At 45.7% G+C, this 7,500-nt stretch overlaps 2 protein-coding genes across 5 annotated transcripts in view; both read left to right on the top strand.

Annotated features, from left to right (window-relative positions):
• The window catches only part of tfb2m (transcription factor B2, mitochondrial), an 8,833-nt gene extending 8,404 nt beyond the window's left edge, over positions 1–429 (top strand). Inside the window, exon 9 of the mRNA XM_058399947.1 lies at positions 1–429. This exon is cut by the window's left edge and continues 475 nt beyond it. The gene's annotated coding sequence lies outside the window, so the exon portion shown is untranslated.
• A 1,038-nt stretch (positions 430–1,467) lies between these two features.
• cnsta (consortin, connexin sorting protein a) overlaps positions 1,468–7,500 on the top strand; it is a 29,180-nt gene continuing 23,147 nt past the window's right edge. For 3 of the 4 annotated variants that reach the window (XM_058399312.1, XM_058399311.1, XM_058399308.1), the window contains exon 1: positions 1,468–1,608. The gene's annotated coding sequence lies outside the window, so the exon portion shown is untranslated. Of the gene's footprint in view, positions 1,688–7,500 lie in introns of all 4 variants that reach the window. The other variant, XM_058399310.1, reaches the window with a different exon arrangement.

The raw sequence follows: 7,500 nt of genomic DNA, 5'->3' as shown, positions 1-7,500 counted from the left end.
ACTTTATAACTTCTTCTGATCTCATGGTTTGAACAATAAAATAATTCAGCTGCTTCTAGAGTTACAAGGCTAATGATAATGAAGCTGATGGAGGTGATGGAGGTCTGCAGCCAGGAGATTAGTGAGATGTTCTCCAGAATCTTGATCTGAACACAATACAGTCATGATATTTTCTGGAATATTATTTCTTTCTCTTTTTTTTTAATTTTATTTTAAACATTTTGTCTCCTAAACTTATCCTATAGAGTGTATATAATTTGTATAAAATAAATAAAGCAGAGTTTCCCATGCTGGAGATCTGGTGCTCTCACAGTCCCAGCAGCGAGATGTCACCTGGAGGTTTTTTTAAGAAAAACTGTTTTTTCCCCCATCTTTAATGTATATATTAATGCTGTGAATATAAAATTCTAATAAAGAGAGAATAAAGAAGTTTGTGTTTGGTATACAGTTTGTCATTTAATAAAAAAATCTTTAAATCGAACAACTGATTTGTTGCAGAAAGACACTGTGTACCTGCATTCATGTGTGTTAATTCATTATCTGTAGTACTTTTAAACTTATTGGTGGAATGAAGATCATTTTAAAGGCAAAATAAATCTTGAGTGAAATTTTCTCTCATTAATCTCTTCTCACATTTGACAGCTTGCAGTCCAGTAAAGTCTGTAATTAGTCCAAGGCAAATGGTCAATATTATTATTGTCCCATTTATTTCCCTGTGTGACATCACACAGAATTAAATCGGTTTAAAAATCAGAAGTGAAGTGGATTTCCACAAAGAGATCACTAGATGGCGGTAGAGTCCCACGCGATAATCCAGACTACCATGTTAGTTCATCTTTATTCGAAACAGAACTAGCAGGAATCTTTTCAGATTAACAAAAGTATTCAAATGGACTCTAATGGTTTATATTAGAGAGATGTATATTTTATATATATAAATATAATTTCTGTAAAGGTTCGTTTTGTGACCTATTTGTTGCTGGACCAATCAGATGCCGCGACTTCATCCGGGCATTCTGGTCAGCTAATAAAGCTAATATAGCTAAGCTCGGATAGCTAGCGAATAAATCCAAACAGATTTTTGTCATTATAAAGAAAAAGCCATAAAATGATCGTATTTAACATAGTTGTCTGTTAAGGATAAAATCCTTCTTGTGTTAGGGCTTTAGGGAAATTAGCAAAGATATCCAAACGCAAACGTTAGCTAATCTGTAATGCTCACGGGAAATGTAGTTCTTATTACAAAAATAGAACTAATGGAATTAACGAAAGAGTATACCGCAGTGTCGAATGATGGAGACATATGAACGAATAAGACAAAAGAATGAAAGAAGACTTATCGCATGAATATTATATTACTGTATAATTAATTATTCACCAGTTTTTGAGAGGGACGAAACATTATAGATATACTAAAGTGGGTTATAAAAAATAAATAAAATGGCGGGGTATTTCATTTCCGGGTATTTCCGTGACGTAAGAACTGGGTGAAAGTTCCCGGATGGATGTCAGGAAGCGCGAGACACAGCTGCAGAAATAAACACAGCGGTTAAATGTGTGTTTTTAACTCCGTGTGTCGGATTAATCTCACCTGGAGCTGACCGGTCTGTGAGTTTTACTCTTTATTCCTGTCCAGAGGAGAGACAGTTACTGAGGAAATGAAAAGGGAAGGAAATTACGTGTGCAGGTGTAGTAAAGGTGCTGCATGTAGCGCGTGAATGCAGATCTCCGTTTATTAAATTGTTTATAACGGATAAAACTATGCGTTTAGTTTCTGAGATATAAGATATTTATTATCATATATACACTGTCTTATAAAGGATGGGATTATGTCTATAATGCTTTCATTAATCATGCGAGTATATCTTTATTTATTTTGATGTAAGAGATAAATCCATAACAACTGCTTGTGTGTTGTGGTGGTGGTGTGTGCATGCACACACATGCATGCATGTGCATATGCGTGCATATACATGCACACACATGCATACATGCATACATATGCATGCACACATGCATGCCATATGCGCACACACACATGTGCATGCACATGCACATGCATACATGCACACATGCGTACACACGTGCAGCCACATGCGTGCACCTGCATGCGTGCGTATGCGTGCGTGCGTGCACATCTGTCTGTCTGTGCCTGCCTGCATGCCACACTGCCTGTGCCACAATAAGTCTGTCTGTGCACAGCCATCTGTCTGTCTGCCACCACATCTGTCTGCACACGTACTGTCTGTCTACCACAGCTGCACATCATCTGTACGTGCTGTCTGTCTGCTGTGCGGTCGTCTGCCACGATCTGTCTGCACATCTACCATGCCTGTCTGTCACCCTGTCTGCCACTGCTGTCTACCATCTGTCGTCTGCCACCACGCGCGTGCGTGCGTGCGTGTCTGCTGTCTACCTGTCATGCGCGACCGATGCGTGTCACGCGCCTGTCTGCCGTGCGATGTACCATCTGATGCGTGCGTCGCGCTGTCACGGTCGTGCGCGTGCGTGCGGTGCGCGCGCGGTCTGTATGCGTGTGCGTGCGTGCAATGCGCCGCGTGTCTGCGCGATGCTGTCTGTGCGCGTGATGCGCGCCGCGGTGTCTGCCTGCGCGTGTCTGCCGTCACACTGCGCCACGTGCGCGTCTGCGCGTGCGACCCTGCGATGCGTGCGTCACATGCCTGATGCGATGCCTGTCTGTCCTGATGCGATACCGGTCTCTGCCTGCCTGCCTGCAATCTGTCTGCAATCTGCCGCCTGATAGTCTGCGATCTGTCCTACATCTGCCGCGTCATACATCAATGCTGCCTGCGTCTCTGCCACGATAACACGTCTGCATATACTGCCTGCCGCAATACACACCTGTCTGTCTGGTCTGTCTGTCTGCACGATCTGTCTGCCACCTGTAATCTGGTCACATCTGTCTGCCACATCTTATACACATGTCTGTCTGCCTGCAGTCACGATCTGCTGTCACATGCTGTCTACGATGTTTGTCTGCCTACCCGATGCTGTCATCTGTTTGCAATCTGCGTCTGCACCTACCACCATACGGTCACGATGCGATGCTGCACATCTGTCTACCTGCCACTGTCTGTCACCACAGTCGTCTGTCACGATCTATGCAATCTGTCTGTCTGTCTACCACACTACAATACTGTGCGTGCTACACCCGTGCGATGCGATACTGTCTGTCTGCCTGCCTGTCACCGCCTGTCACAATGCCGCGTGCATGCGTGCGTGCGACCTGCCTGCCTGCCGCCGTCTGATGCCGTGCGGTGCGATGCCACCTGCCTGTCTACCACGATCACGGTCTGTCTGATACATCTGCCTGTCCTGCCTGCCTGCTGCCACCTACCATACTGCAATGTCTGCGATCTACGATGTCTGTCTGCCTGTCACCACGTCACCACGTCTGTCGGTGCACGTCTGATCTGTCTACCGCCTGCCACCTGTCTGTCTACCGATACAATCTACTGTCTGTCACTGCCACCAATCTGTCTGTCACCGTGCCTGTCTGCGCCTACATACTATCTGCCACCTGCCGTGCCTGTCTGGTCTGCCGTGCGTCTACCACCTGCGTCTGCCTGCCTGCATTCTGGTCTGCCTGCTGCAGTCTGTCTGATCTGCTCTGTCTGCCCTCTGCAATCTGTCTGCCTGTCTGCTGCTGCCACGATACGATCTGCCTGTCTACTGCATACAGTAATCTGATATATACAAATACCACCATCAATCACGATCTGCAGTCACTGATATAATCTTGATGCCTATGATGATGCCAATCTGCCACCGTATGTATACCTGATCTGATATACCACAATCTGATCTGAATCTGCCACATATCTGCATATACCATAATCATATCGTCTCACCAATCTTTGATACAATCTGATATACTACAATCATAATCTACAATCTGTCTCAGATCTGTGCAATAATCATACGGGACGATGTGATATGATACGATGCGATGCCACCTGCCACGTGTCACCCGATGCAGTGCGATGTGCCACATACGTCTGCGTAATCTTTGTCTGCAATCAAATGCAAATATATACCTGCCAATGCATACCGTAATCTACTGCGTCGTGCAATGCGCACCTGTCTGCACGTGCCGCGTGTCACGTGCCTGTCTGATACCACGTGTCTGTACGTGCGTCACGTGCGTGCGTCTGTCTGCCTGCCTGCCTGCGGATGCGGTCTGCAATCTGCGATGCAATCGTCTGCACACACACATGCCGCAATCACCTGCAATCTGTCTGTCACATACATGCACACATACGCAGTCTGGTCTGCGTCTGTCTGCCGCGATACACTGTCACGTCAATCTGCAATCTGTCTGCACATCTGTCTGTCTGTACCTACATGTCTGCTGCACATCTGTCTCTGGTCACCTGTCTGTCTGCAATCTGCGTCTGCAATCACGGTCACCTGTCTGCACTGTCTGTCTGTCTGTCACATGCACACACACACCACAGTCTGATGCGTCTGCCACATGTCTGCCTGCCACGTATCTGATGCTGTCTGATGCCGTCTCTCATGCAATCTGTCTGATAAATGCAATACATACTCTGCAACGTGTCGTGCCTGCCATCTGATCTGATCTGATCTCCAAATGATACCTGCTGCAATCTGATACTGTCTGGTCTGATGCGTCTGCCAACTGCCACAATACATCTGTCTGCGTCTGGTACTGCGTCTGCCGTGCCAATAATCTTGTGCTGTCTGATCTGATCTGCCTGTCTGTCTTCTGCTACTGTCTGTCTGTCTGATCTGTTCGGTATACCATCTGCGTGCACCACACTGCGTGTCACAGTGCTGTCCTGCATCTTGATCTTCAATCTGCCTGCCACCATCATGTAATGCGATCACGATACTGATACGGTCTGTACTGTCACTATGATACAATCTGTCTGATAGTCTGATCTTACCTATATACATTTTCTGTCTGTCTACAATGCTGCAATACTGCGCAATAATCTGTGTGTCTACCACCGCCTGTCTGCGCCTGCACATGCTGTCTGCCACCTGTCTACCACCAGTATACCACCAATCTGACCTGTCTACCTGTCTGCCTACCTGTCTGTCTACCTGTCTGCCTACCTGTCTGTCTACCACAATCTGTCTGTCTGTCTGTCTGTCTGCCACCTACAATCTGCAGTCTGTCTGCCTGTCTGTCTGATCTGCAATAACACACATGCCTGCATCTTTAGTCTGTCTGACATGCCAAATCTGCAATCTGATCTTCAATCTACACCACCTGCAATCTGTCTGTCTGTCTGTCTACTGCAATCACGATCTGCATCTAATCTGTCTGATCTGTCTACCTGCCTGTCTGATCTCTGTCTGATACTGATCTGATCTGCCTGCAATGTCTGATCTAATCTGTCTATACATACACACACACATCTGTCTGGTCTGATGCGATACTGGTCACGATGCCTGCCGTCATCACGATGCCTGTCTGATACACACAGTCTGTCTACCCTGTCCTGATCTACCTGCAATCTGGTCTGATGCAGTCTTACACACGTGTCACACTGTCCTGCCACACACATACACACTGCAATGCTGCACATACACACACAGTCTGTCTGCCATCTGATCTGATCTGTCTGTCTCTGCGATACGTCTGATGCTGTCTGTCTGCCACCACACACCTGCTGCCTGCCAATCTTTGATCTGCAATCTCAGTCCTGTCTTATATACCTATACAGTCTCTGTCTGATCTGCATACACACCTGCCAATCTATATATGTATACTGTCTTATATGTACAATCACAGTCTTTGATATGTGATCTGTCTGCAGATCACGATCACGATCTTATATACAGTACATCTGTGATGCGATAGTCTTTGATGCGATGTGATGCAATGTACGATACATCTGATGCTGCAATGCTGTCTGTCTGTCTGTCTACCTGTCTGTCTACACACACCTGTCTGTCTGTCTGTCCTGTGTCTGTCTGTCTACCTGTCATACACACACATGTCTGTCTGTCTGTCTGTCTGTCTACCTACCTACCACCACCACCATGCTGTCTGTCTACACCTCTGTCTGTCTGTCTGTCTGTCTACCTCACCCACATCTGTCACATACACATACCACCACCACATACATACTCATGTCTGTCTGATCTGTCCCTCACCCTACCTGTCTACCTGTGTCTGTCCTACCTGTGTCTACCACCTGTGTCTGTCTACCTACCTGTCTACCTACCACCTGTCTGTCTACCTACAGTCTGTCTGTCTACCCTGTCTACCTACCACACTGTCTGTCTCTCTGTCTACCTACCACCTGTCTGTCTCTGTCTACCTACCACCTGTCTGTCTACCCTGTCTACCACCTACCCTGTCTGTCTCTCTGTCTAGTCTGTCCTACCTGTCTGTCTACTAATATACATACCTACCTGTCTGTCTGTCTGTACTGTCTAATACTACACACACCTGTACAATGTCTACTACCACCTACTCTACCTGTCTGTCTACCTACCACCCTTACCCTGTCTGTACTGTCTGTCTGTCTCTCTACCTATCTGTCTGTCTGTCTATATATATATCTATATATGTCTGTCTGTGTCTTGTCTACAGTCATCTCTGTCTGGGACTACATATATCTACCTATAGTGCTTCTGAGGATCTGGGTGTGTGTATCATGTGTGTATGTAATACTTATCATATGTCAATGTGTAGTATTGGTCTTTCCTCTTGTCCTGAGGTTGTTGAGAGTGATTTATGTGAAGTGACTCAGCTCTTCACCTCTGCAGCATAGTTACTCTCCTAATTATTCTGGTCACACTGGGTTTTTCTGAACTGTGTGTGTTCTGTTAGGCAGAGTGTGGAGCGTGTGTGAAGGCAGCATGATTGAGGATCAAGATAAAGGTCCGAGTCTCACTCAGTCTCTTGTCCCCTTGGCCCGTAGGGAGCAAAGAGAAGTTGCACTATGTCTGCAGCGTTGCTGAGTCAGCAGTGATGTGTTTAATGTTTACTCATGAGCCGAATCACTTCCTTCTTCAGCCCTTTGACCCCCAGACCACAGTGGCCGACCCTGAGAGCTCAGTGTTGTTAGTGCTGAGAAGGTCACATCAGGCGATGACTCTCTCCAGTGAAGCTCACAGAAAGATGAGATTCCTGCTGTTTTGTGATTAAACTTTCAATAAGCTGAATTTATTTGCTATACTTCTTTTTAAGTAATTATTTATTTCTGCTTAATTATTTCTTTTTTAGTAATTATTAAGTGAGTTATTTAATAATATATTTATATTCTGTTGTCCTCATGAGGTCATCACTAGAGTGTGTGTAGACAGAAAGAATAAATCACTCTCACAACTCAAGGACACAGAGGAAAATAATCACACACACACATATATATACACATACACACACACACACAGAGCTCAGGATGGCGTGTGTGTGTATATATATTATTGATGCACTGTATGTGTGTATGCGTGTGTAATGTGCCATATGTGTCATGTGTGTGTGCTGTGTGTGTGTGT

The sequence above is a fragment of the Hemibagrus wyckioides genome, linkage group LG09 (genome assembly GCF_019097595.1).
Source record: "Hemibagrus wyckioides isolate EC202008001 linkage group LG09, SWU_Hwy_1.0, whole genome shotgun sequence".
Classification (NCBI taxonomy): domain Eukaryota; kingdom Metazoa; phylum Chordata; class Actinopteri; order Siluriformes; family Bagridae; genus Hemibagrus; species Hemibagrus wyckioides.
The sequence above is the reverse complement of the archived record's forward strand: the minus strand, read 5'-3'. Positions and strand labels throughout refer to the sequence as shown.